At 48.2% G+C, this 8,886-nt stretch overlaps 1 pseudogene; it reads right to left on the bottom strand.

Moving 5' to 3' along the window:
* Window positions 1-470: 470 nt before the first annotated feature.
* LOC150007891 (uncharacterized) overlaps window positions 471-8,886 on the bottom strand; it is a 66,629-nt pseudogene continuing 58,213 nt past the window's right edge.

Below are 8,886 nucleotides of genomic sequence, written 5' to 3'. Positions count from 1 at the left end.
CATGCTACAGACTGACAGGGCCAGAGGGGAGGGAAGAGGAGGATAAGGGTGGAAAGAACGGGGAGGGACAAGTCTAGGAATATGTATGAATGACCCATGGACATAGACAGGAGTGTGGGGATTGACTGTGGGGGAGGGGCTGGGCAGAGGAGGGCAAGGGGGGTGGGGGGGACTGGGACGACCATAGTAGAATAACAAAAAAATTTAAAAAAATGAAATTAAGCAAAAGGAAAAATCCCACATAATTCAAAACCACCATAAGATACTACCATATACCAATTAGAGTCAGAAAAATCGAAAAAAAATAATAATCATAGTGAGGATGTGGAGCTACTGGAACTCCTAGGGACTGCTGGTAGGAATGTAAAATGCTACCACCACTTTTTTTCCCCGTTACTCAGCACACTCTCATTACATCTCCTGGCTTTTTATTTCCATTCTGTTGCCCACAGAGTTATCTTGAGGTCTTCCTAATCCACATACTTCATGTCTGTAATGTAGGATATGTCTCGTTCTTTGGCACCCCAACAGTAACGTCCTTGTAAAACTCTTGAGAATTTTCAGGCGGCCAAGTCTGATGTGGATATGCGACTGGATGTCGCTGATGACTCCTACAGCCTCCTCTGGGCTCCAGCCGTGCACCTGAATCAGATGCTGTGCCACCGTAGTGGCACTTCCGGAGCGCCCAGCCTTACAATGCGCATAGACACACTGGCCCAGCGACTGGTATTTGAGAATACACTGAACTCATTCCCCGAGTTTATGTCTATTGTGCTGAGCTGCGCCGCTTAGCTCCTCCTTTCCTCCACTTCTTTGCGGAGTTGCACAGGAATTTGCTTGCATATTCCTCGTTCTCTGTGATCACCTGCGCACATTCTCGTCCTCTGCCAGCCTGCGCGTCCTGCTCTGCGCTGGCAGTGCGCCCAGCGACACTGTCGGAAAGATGCGGTGTGGTACCAGTCGCCGTGCGCCCAGCCCGGCACCTTCCCGAGAATAGTGTGTACAGCCGCGTGGGTAGGAAAGCACCCGGGCCAGGCCGGCCTCCAGCAACACGCAGGCAGCCGTCCTGCTCACGTGGCCCGGAGCAGCAGCAACCCGTCCACCTCTGGCCTCTTGTGGAGGCCACATTGTTGGAGCAGGCCCCTGGGGCTCTGAGACCTCTGGTTTGGCCCGTGGGGACTCTGCCTTGGACAGAACAGGGGGTTGGGGTCGGGAGGGGGAGGTACAGTTACCTTGTAAAATAGATTGGCCTTGTAAAGTTAACTATTAACTTACCATAGGACCCAGCAATTCAACTCACTGATATTTACCCAACATAAAGAAAAGCTTATGTCCTCACAAAAACCCAAACACCAATGTTCTTAGACATTACTTTCATAGTGTCAAAGCACTGTAAACAACCTAAATGTCCAACAACTGGTAAATAGATGAACAAACTATGGGATACATCCATATATTTGAATACTACTTGGCAATGAAAAAGAATGAACTACTGATGCATTCAGCAAGAATATGACTGCACTTCAAAAGCATTATGCTAAGTAAAATAAAGCAGACACAGGAGACTAAATACTTTATTACTTCATTTATATCACAGAATAGAAAAGGAAGATTATGCTGACAGAAAGCAGATCAATGGCTGGTTGAGGAGGGGAGGTAATTAATGACTTCAGAAGTACATGAAGGAACCTCTTGGAATGACAAGAACAGTATCTTCATTGTGGGTAGTTCTGTGACTATATACATCTGTCAAAACCATCAAATTGTATGGGAAGTTTTACTGTAAGTACATTACATATCAATATAACTAAATTTTTAAAAAGCAATAAAAGAAAGAGAGTAATTGAAAATGTAAGGATGAGAATGTGACATAATATCTGGATAAAAATTTTGGTATTGAACTAACTACAGCTAACTCAATTTACCAACTTGATTTGTATTTGAAGCAAAAGCAGGAGTCCTCTTAACTGATGTTTAAAAAAGGGTTAAACAAATTATTGATGGTGGTAAACTGATGGGCCTAGAAATGCCTTTGCCCTGGAGTTTAGGAGGAGGGGCTGATGTAGACATGCTTGTGGGGGAGCCAGTGCAAGAAAGTTTCCACACACAGACTTACAGAGTTCTGGCTGTCCTGACTGTCATTTCTACCTCAATAAAAATTCGAATAGACAGCTGCAGGGTTAGAGGCTGAGTAGAATACCAAGCTATGTTTTAAGTTACGAGCAACATTCATTGTTTTTAATTAGCTGCTAAAGATAGGTGTGTGATAAAATATTCTATATCAAAATGCTTTTGCACGAGTAAGCGAGAATTTCTAGTTTTTTGAAAATTGATGAAACTTAGCATCTTCTCCTTGGAAAAATATATGTTAAGTATAAAATTTTGTATACAATGTGGCATCAGTAAATTTTCCACTTGACTTCATGCAAAGAAGGGGTGACGTATATGTTGCACAAGGATCAATCTCCCACTCTCCCCCAACCCATCCACACACATTACACAAAAGTTCCTGAGTAGTTTCAAGTACCACACACAGCTTAGAATATTCGCCTTTCTCCTATTTGACTTTCCTGGAAATATTCAAAATATAAGACAAGAGCTCTTGCAGTGTGGCTATATTTTACAAATAAACCAAACATGTATGAAATAATAAAACAATATGTTTATTTGTTGGTATTTTAATACGAGTTGATAGGTACTCAGTACATACTAGTGCCTAGCACTCTTCCAAGAGGAAGTGTTGCTGGACGAAAGGAGTCCATTTGCCTGTGCATATCAAAGCCCAGTAAAGCAGGAACCGGAGCTTGTAGCAACGAAAGTTTAGTAGTGATTAGTTAAGGACATGGCACCACAGCCGGAGTCACAGGTGAGCTGTTGCTCAAAGACTTAGGTCCCCTATGGCTTTTAGGGGATGGGTTATATAGGGAACTAAAGGAATTAGGGTCAGGGTTATTTATGGTCTCTACTGATTGGCACCTGGATGGGGGGAGCTGCTCATTCAATCTGGTCCTGATGGCACCCATGGCATCGCTTTGTCTGGTTTCAAAAAGATGTGGTCCATGAAGTGGTTCTGGAGCTGAACTGAGGCCTAGATGTTCTCTCTAGTTTGACTAAAACTCTGTCTCTGTGGTCATTAGACCCAAGGACGCTTTGTCTCTAAGATTATTTGATCCTGACCAGAACCTCATTGTCCTGAGGGCTTAGCGGTTAAGAGTGGATCTGTAAGGGAGAAGGAGGGAGGTGAAGCAGGGTGCTGGATGAGGCCGGTGTGAATTAAAAGGAAAGAAAGAATAAAAGATCATATGCAGTTATAGAAACAAGAAATGAAGGGAGTTGCCTGTGGTCTCACAGCTGGTAAGCGGAAGCGTTGGGATTTGAATCCAGGCAGTGTGGCTCTCACGCTTATGCTTTTGAGTCCTGTGATCTATGGACTGTCATGTTGCGGTTTCTTCAGGCACCCACATCCTGGCTTTAAGTTGATGGAGGGTCTTCATAGGTAGGGTTGCTATCTCTGAACTTCAGTTGACCTTGAAGATTCTCCCTTCCAGAGTCCCTCTGAAATGTCCGCATTCCTGGAGGGCTTGATGTGCTTAATCATAGCTAGGGCTGACCGTTGCGCAAACTCAAATATTTTGCTGGAGGTAAGAGGAACCAATTTATTTTCCTTGCACTCACCATCTTTTCTTCGTCCTCTGTATCAGAGGCCTTATTCATCTCTGTTTTACTTTCTTCCAGAAAGGTACTTCCAGTATCCTCAGGAGACCTCATCTCTTCACACAATTAACAGACTTTTTCCTGTGCTGCCCCATACAACATATGGCATTGGGTTTTAGGTTATTGCTCAATCATTAAACTTGACTGTGAAGGTGCACATGAATGGAGTCTAATCCAGTGCAGGAGAACAGGTTGTGTCTCTTCTTTAATCTCCCCAGCTCTATTATACTCACTGCTTTTCTCCTAGGCTGCTTGCACTTTGTTATACACAACTGTAGCCTTGCCTTTGACTTTTCTCCCTGAATGTGAAACATCGCAGTTGCCTCATAGGCATTCTCCAGGGCATATGACTTCAAGGCATTGAAAGCCAAGAGACGCCCATGACCCCCTTGAATCAAACTCAAATGCCTATGATTTCTACACAAAAGCAGATTCATTGCTTATTAATTTTGCTCAACTTCTCAAATTAAGTAGCAGTATTACTTTACAGTCTTATAAGTAGACTTAGATCCCATTTTAAAAGAGCATAGCTGATAAAGTTTGGGCATAAAAATGGGATTTAAATGCACAATTTCTTAGGCTGATGAATGAGAGGATTGCTATGAAAGGAGGACATATTGCAGTCAAAATGTTTGATCTTTGGTTAGAGAGGCCACCAAATGGGGAATAAAACTACTAATCACCAGTTTTAGATTAATATTTCATATTGATATGCTGATGCTGGACTTTTAAATGCCAAATCTATTCGAAGTTCAGGGGTCTTCTTTAGAGAATATGTCTGGATTTGACTCTTAGAAGTTAAAGCTATAAAACTGGTTGCATTGATGACTTCTTAAAGAGACTATTCCTCCTGTTAGATGGTTAAACATTTATAAGAACTTATTTTGCACAGTTTTCCCCTAGAATCTGAATAGCCTATGCTAAAACTCCAATCAAGAAGGTAGTCTAAAGTCTATTCCAGTCTGTCCTGTAATGCGTAATTGCCCACCCACTTTCCCCTAAATATCCTGGTCTTAATCTGCCATCTTATACCTGAATGAAGGTAGAGGAAAGAAAGAGGGAATGAAAAAGGTAGGAAGGAAAGAAGAAAGAAAAAGTGAGGAGGGGAGGGAGGAGGTGGGTTAATTTCATTTTGAGGATTTACTGTGCACCAGACGGATTATCTGCAGAGAGAGAAGGAGAGGAACCGGAGCGTCTCTGGAAGGAGGGCGCGTATGGAGACGAGGCGTTATGACCACAGTTTTGAGCACCGTTCCGCCCAGTACACAGAGAGAAGTCATGAACCGTCTCTCACCTTAGACCGAGCGTAAGTACCGTCCATGTGGCTGTGACGTGCAGGTGGTGCCGCTCCCGTCGGAGGACCGCGAGCCCCGGAGCAGCGCCGCTCACGGGCTCGGTGCCCGGAGCCGCCGGGACCCGGCCTTGGCGCCGACAAGGCCTTCTGCGTCCTTGGTGAGGTTTCTTCCTGGGTTTGCTGTTGTCTTTTGACGCAGTTGTCAGTGGCTGACGCCACTTGGAGGGGAATGGTCTACCCGCAGTACTGGGGATGAGTCAGCACTGGGACCCAGTCGGCTGCTCCTCCAGTTCTCCCCTCAAAGCCACCGTGCCAAACTCTCCCCAAGTGTCTCCAGTCCTCTCTGCCTTCCCTCTGCTTGAGCCCAGGAATTCTTGCCCTCTTTCTCTTCCTGGGAATGGGTTGCAGAGAACTCTGAGACCAAGCACCAGACTGGAAGAAGCCTGAGTCGGTGTTTTACCATGCTGAGACAAGCCACTGGCCTACCAGGAACTATGCCATTATTATGAGAGCAATTGTGTATCATCTGAATTTACATGTTGATATACATTATCTCATAAGGAGAAATAATGAAATTCTTTGTGAAAATGATTGGCATGTAATTATGAAATTGGCTTCTGAATGAAGTGTCAAGAACATCTTCATGGAAATTTGGAAATAGATTTTCCAACTCTCGTGTAAAAGCTGTGCTCCGAGAGAGAGGCCGGCAACAGCTTTCAAGTGCGCAGAAGAAATGTGCATTGACCATCCTTACCATCTCTAAAATCAGAGAAGGAAAACTCTGACTCCAAAAAACCTCCGCTGCCTTGCGGCATACCTCTTCAGGGGAAAGGCTAAGGGAGTAAACCCCGACAGAAAATCCGGAGCCGGAGTCCCTAAGGCGGTTTGACGTTGTAGTCAACACCGGCAACTCCTGCGGCGCACCTGAAGCCAAGCTGTATTGACTTTGTCTTTCCCTTGGACCCTTCAGCTGCGAAGAGAGGGGGGGGTCTGCTGCATGGGCAACAGCAGACCCTCCATATCACCCTGCCCAGGCTCTGTAGCTTCAGTTTCACTGGAGAGGACACTCCAGCGTCATCGCAAGATGTCGACTCAACACGGGAGGAGACAGATACCGGTTATAAGCTCATCCGATTGGCGAAGGAAACGAGCGCCAGGGGTCTCCTCTGACGGTGGGAGAGGTCATCGCACCTCACTGGACAGCTACCGCCCGCCTCAAGCTGGGCAGCCCCAGCCAATTAGGTGCCGTCTCGCCATGGCTCGCCTGCCCCACTGGGTGCGTGGGGATCAGAGAGGCGCCTCTCGAAAAGTGAGCCACAAAACACCCGCACCAGTTAATTCCAAGCAAACAACAAGAAAGAAGCCTCCGGCTCTTCGCCTCGCTAGCTGGAACATCAGGACCATGTGCCCTGGACTTACTGCAGACCTTCCGTGGATCAAGGGTGCCAGGAAAACCGCTGTCATCGATAGGGAACTGGCACGACTAAACATCGACATTGCGGCTCTACAGGAGACCCGGTTGGCCGACAACGGAACTATCAGAGAAACCAACTACACCTTCTACTGGCAAGGGAAGTCTCCGGACCAACCAAGACAGCACGGTGTTGGGTTCGCTGTGAAGAACACGCTTGTTAACTCCATAGAGCCACCCACAGGAGGCACAGAGAGATTACTTACCCTCCGATTGTCAACAACTTTCGGCCCAGTCAGCATTCTTAGCGCATATGCCCCAACCCTCTGCGCCACCATCGAAGAGAAAGAACAGTTCTACCATGCACTGGACGAAGCATTATCCAAGATCCCCAGTAGTAACGCTCTCTATCTCCTTGGAGACTTCAACGCAAGAGTAGGAGCCGACCACATGGCCTGGCCCACCTGCCTCGGAAACTTTGGGAGAGGAAAGATCAATGAGAATGGTCAGCGACTGCTTGAGCTTTCGTGTCACCACGGCCTGTGCGTGACAAACACATTCTTCAAGTGCAAAGAGATCCACCAGGTGTCATGGAGGCACCCCCGCTCCCGCCATTGGCACCAACTTGACCTCGTCATCACCAGAAGAACGGATATTGGCAGCACCCTCCTCACCCGCAGCTACCACAGTGCAGACTGCGACACGGACCATGCCCTCGTGGTAAGCAAGGTGCGCATAATGCCGAAGAGGTTGCACCACTCCAAGATGAAGGGTCGCCCACGCATCAACACCAGTTGTGCCAGCAACCCAGTTAAGACCCAGCAATTCATCAACAAGATGGAAGATGCACTCAGCGAGGGAGTGGCGGCAGATGACATTATCAAATCCAATTGGCCACGTCTCCGCGACGCCATATACAACTCCGCCATTATTGCTTACGGGAAGAAAGAGCGGAAGAACGCTGACTGGTACGAGGCTCACTGGGAAGAAATGGAACCCGTGATCGAGGCTAAGAAGAAGGCCCTACTGGCTTACAAGGTCACGCCCACTCCCAGTACACTTCAAGCTCTACGGGCTGCCAGGAACAAAGTCCAGAAGACCGCCCGCCACTGTGCCAACACCTATTGGCTAAACCTGTGCAGAAGCATTCAGGAAGCCGCCGATATAGGCAATGCACGAGGAATGTATGAGGGTATCAAGAAGGCAACAGGCCCAATCCCCTCCAAGATCGCCCCCCTTAAGTCCAAGACAGGTGAGGTCATCACTGACCAGGAACAGCAAATGCGGCGGTGGACCGAGCACTACCTCAAGCTGTACGCAACGAAGAACACCGTAACAGACACTGCTCTTAACGCCATCCCAGACCTACCAGTCATGGAGGAGCTAGACACCCCACCTACTGCGGCAGAGCTCAGCAAAGCCATCGACCGCCTCGCTTGCGGGAAAGCACCAGGAAGCGACGGAATCCCTCCAGAAATCCTAAAGAGCGGGAAACCAGTCCTGCTACAGCCGCTCCACCATCTACTCTGTCGCTGCTGGAAGGAGGGTTACATCCCCCAGGATATGAGAGACGCCAACATTATCACCATGTACAAGAACAAAGGAGACCGCAGCGACTGCAACAACTACCGGGGCATCTCTCTCCTCAGCGTCATCGGCAAAGTATTCGCCCGGGTCGCTCTTGCCCGCCTGCAGACCCTTGCTTCCCGCGTCTACCCAGAGTCCCAGTGTGGCTTCAGAGCTGGCCGATCAACAGTGGACATGACCTTCTCCCTACGCCAGCTGCAGGAGAAGTGTCACGAGCAGCATAAACCACTCTACCTCGCCTTTATCGACCTTACGAAGGCGTTTGATCTGGTCAGTCGAAGCAGTCTCTTCAGCTTGCTACGGAAGATTGGCTGTCCACCACATCTGCTTGCTGTGGTCATGTCCTTTCACGACAACATGCACAGCACGGTGTCCTACAACGGCGCAACCTCTGAGGCCTTCCCAGTCAGCAGCGGAGTAAAGCAGGGCTGCGTCCTCGCGCCTACGCTGTTCGGAATCTTCTTCTCCATGCTCCTCCAATACGCCTTTAAGGACTGCAGCGAGGGTGTCTTCATTCACACCAGATCCGATGGCAAGCTCTACAACCTGGCCCGTCTACGAGCCAAGACCAAAGTCAAAGAGGTGCTCATCCGTGAGATGCTCTTCGCCGACGACGCAGCCTTGACATCACACTCCGAAGAGGGACTCCAGCAGCTAGTCACTTGCCTTTCCCACGCATGCAAGGAGTTCGGACTAGCCATCAGCCTGACGAAGACGAATGTTATGGCTCAAGGCACGGGGACTCCCCCATGCATCACCATCGACGGGTACACCCTGGAGGTTGTCAACGACTTCACTTACCTCGGGTCCACCATCTCGAGCTCTCTGTCAGTCGACTTGGAGGTTAACCGGAGAATCGCCAGGGCAGCCACAGTTATGG

This window comes from Furipterus horrens, unplaced genomic scaffold, assembly GCF_987537825.1.
Source record: "Furipterus horrens unplaced genomic scaffold, mFurHor1.1.pri manual_scaffold_6, whole genome shotgun sequence".
Taxonomy (NCBI): Eukaryota; Metazoa; Chordata; class Mammalia; order Chiroptera; family Furipteridae; genus Furipterus; species Furipterus horrens.
The sequence above is the reverse complement of the archived record's forward strand: the minus strand, read 5'-3'. Positions and strand labels throughout refer to the sequence as shown.